This window comes from Chenopodium quinoa, unplaced genomic scaffold (assembly GCF_001683475.1).
Source record: "Chenopodium quinoa cultivar QQ74 unplaced genomic scaffold, ASM168347v1, whole genome shotgun sequence".
NCBI lineage: Eukaryota > Viridiplantae > Streptophyta > Magnoliopsida > Caryophyllales > Amaranthaceae > Chenopodium > Chenopodium quinoa.
Genome location: NW_018744111.1, coordinates 1,227,338 through 1,230,935, shown reverse-complemented (window position 1 = coordinate 1,230,935; position 3,598 = coordinate 1,227,338).

Sequence of the window (3,598 nt, the reverse complement as noted above, 5' to 3'; positions counted from 1 at the left end):
AATATTGAAATGTTATGAGTAATAATGAGTTGATTTGACAAGAAATGTAGAAAATAGGTGAAGTAGTAGTCATATAGGCCTACGTATTAAATATTTGCCTAACTTAAATTGTAAATGTATTTTTACATACATAACCTAAGTAATTAATTCCAACATAATTTTTGTTTATCCAAGTTTTTCAAGGTACAGAAAGGAGGTCCATTGACGAGCAAGGAACTGAATGAAGTTCGAGACATGTTGGCGTCTTTCATCACAAATAATTTAATTTGAACTTGTTAACTACATTAATAATTAATATTGTTTGTAAATATGACACTTTTTTTTTATAAGGAGTTGTAAAAGCTATATGACACTTCATTGTATTAATTAATATCTATGTATTGTTGTTATTATTTCAATTTAGAAATTATTATATTATTATTTTATTATTATTATTATTATTATTATTATTATTATTATTATTATTATTATTATTATTATTATTATTATTATTATTATTATTATTATTATTGTTATTATAATATATATTGATGGTAGAATTAATGCAGGATGTGCAGGTTTTTATTATTATTAATATAATTATTTATAGCCAAAAAAAAATTTTAAAAAAGGGGTTTTCGCACCGGTTTTTGCTTAGAATCGGTGCTAAAAGTATTTAATATTCAAGGCGCGCAAGACTTTTGGCACTGGTTCTAAGTAAAAACCGGTGCGCAAAGTTCAGTTTTTGCCACCGGTTTTCCCAAGAACCGGTGCAAAAAGTCATTTTTCCCACCGGTTTTGAACCAGTGCAAAATCTATGGGGTTTTAGCACGTCCCAAATCCAACCCGGTTCAAAACCGGTGCGAAATGGGGGGTTTGAACCGGTGGGGAATTCGGTTTTTCTCCTAGTGTATGTGGATTAAAGTTCATATCAAATTTACAACAAAGGGTCCTAACCATAACAAAGGTTCCTAAGCCTAACATCTTCCTCGTCTAATTAAAAGAGTCTACATTTTATAATTACCCAATTCAAATACTCATTTATAACCCTCAATTTTCAACTCCTTCATCTTCAACTCCTTCCACCACTTCAACTTCCTCATAATCTGACCCCCATTCCTCTCCATCATCTTCTGATCCCTGTTCATTCTCCTCCTCATCTCCTTCTCCATACCCATGCTCACTCTCAAATCCCTCCTTATTACCACATACATCATCCTCACCACCATCACCCCCTATAACAATGACACGGCCATAAAACAATCATATACACAACACCACCACAAGTAACAAAGTACAATATCTACATTATACATAACATCATTTTCATGGCTACAGAAACCACCATACCAATGAACAACCATTTTCCAAGTATCAATTTCAGAATTTAAAGACAACCCTCACTATTAATTTCAACCTACTCCAAAATCCAACAAACACAACACAGATTAACCACACTCACCAATTGATCAGGTTACAATCAACAATCTAACAATATCAACAACAATTTCTCAAAAAATGACTTACATTTAAACAATATGCCTACTTATTTAAGCACTAAGACAATCACTATAAACAACAACTATAAATTGGCACAATACCAATAATTGAGAGACACCAAAAAACCCTACCTTTTCAGCTAATTCAATTTTGTTTACTCCCTCAACTCATGCCTTACTAACTGTTAACTCAAACAAATACCTCATACACAACAGAACGACCTACAAAGGGGTTTCGAACACTTACATTCTCACTATCAAAGCGCAACTCCCTTGCGCAACCATGGCATTCTTCACCACCTTCACGCAATGCTTCCGCTAAATCAACTCCCAATAAATCAGCAGCTAACCGAATTCGCATTGTCAAAATGTAGTTCGGATTCACAAATTAACTGCTAACCATTTATAAACAACTACATCACACTTCCCCTTTTCCAAAATTAATTACAAATCTACCTTCAAACTGAATAATTACAGTAATGCATGTACCAAACTTACATTTTCACAATCAAATCACAGCTCCCGAGCGCACCCATGTCCGTCTTGTCCACCGTCACCAACTGCTTCAGCTACATCCACACCAAGAATGTCAGCTAACCTCGTTCTCATCCTCAATTTCCAATGTCAAATTTACGGCATTTCAGTGGTTTTAGTGCACCTGGGACAGGATTTCAATGCCTTCAATTTCATTTCGCTCAATTCGCCATTGAACAGTAAAACTATTCTTTGGGAAGAAAGAGGAATGAAGGAGCTTTGGGAAGAAAGAGGAATGAAAGAGGAAAGTTGCTTTGTCAGACTTCATTTTGGTTTCCCGCTTACATTTTGGTTTCCCCGTTTTCACTTTCTTTGCCCCGTTATTTTTTCCTCCAGCTGGCACCTAGTCCCCACCCAACTTCAACATATTTTTACATAGATTGCCATCCTATTTGCTTCACTCATCAATAGCGCCTATGGGCTGATAGTTATTCCCTTGGGACTACTAGTTGTTTTTGTTAAGTACTACTTTTGTTGTCTTTTGGTGGTGGGCAAGGACTTTTATGCACCTGTTGTTACTAACTTTTAGTTGTGTAATTGTCAATGTTGTACTTACTAAAACCTTTTATAATAATTTAGTGTTTAAAAAAAAAATTTGTAAAGGGATCCATGTAAGGCTTTAACCTTATTAGTAAGTAATATATAAAAAAAAAATAAAAAATTAATAAATAAATAAAATAAAATTCAAAGGGTGTTCACACTTTGGAATTAAACAGATATTAGTTTTATGCTCGAGCGATGCCCGGATTGTTGATAAGATAAACTTTTTGGCTTGAATGTTCATTAATATAGTCATGTAATCCATTTTGATAATGCATGATATTAAGACATACAATTTCCTATAGCTTATTTATAGAATAGTATGTATACTTTTCGTAGTTTTGTTTGTAAATAGATACCTATGTTATTATGGACTTGAAATTATTTTTACTAAACTGAAAGTATTTGTACCAAACCAAAATCATTTTTATTGATTAAAACTTATTTTAACTGATTCTCTATTATTATTTTTAACTATATTAAATATATTATTATTGGATCTTATTTAAAAAAAAATTACAACAAATTTTATAATGGAAATAAAATCGAGTTATAGGATATTTATTAAAAGTTATGATTAATTTTGTATATATGAAATATTAGAAATATAGTGATAATAAAACTCTATACAATATTTTTATATTAGAAATTCTATCTAAAAATCCCTTATTTAGCATCATATATGTCACAATAATACCTATTTGTCACCTACGTGGCGCAACACTTGTCGAAAAACTAGAATGTCAAGTGTCGTTGTCTCGTGACCTGGCTACGAGACTGACTTTATTTATTAGTGATATGATATGATAGGTCATTTACATTGCTCAGAACATTACTTTTTTTTTTTTTTTTTATGAGAAACCGCTCGGAACATTATTATTGGTAAAACAATCTCTAATAAGGTATGTGACAAGATCATCCAATTTATCCCAAGAATTTTGGCAAAAAGGTTGGACAATCTGGCAAGGAGTTCTAATGAGTTTATGGGCTCATTAGAAAAAGACTTAACTTTATCAACGTTAGGAGAAGAACCCAGCTTGTGAACA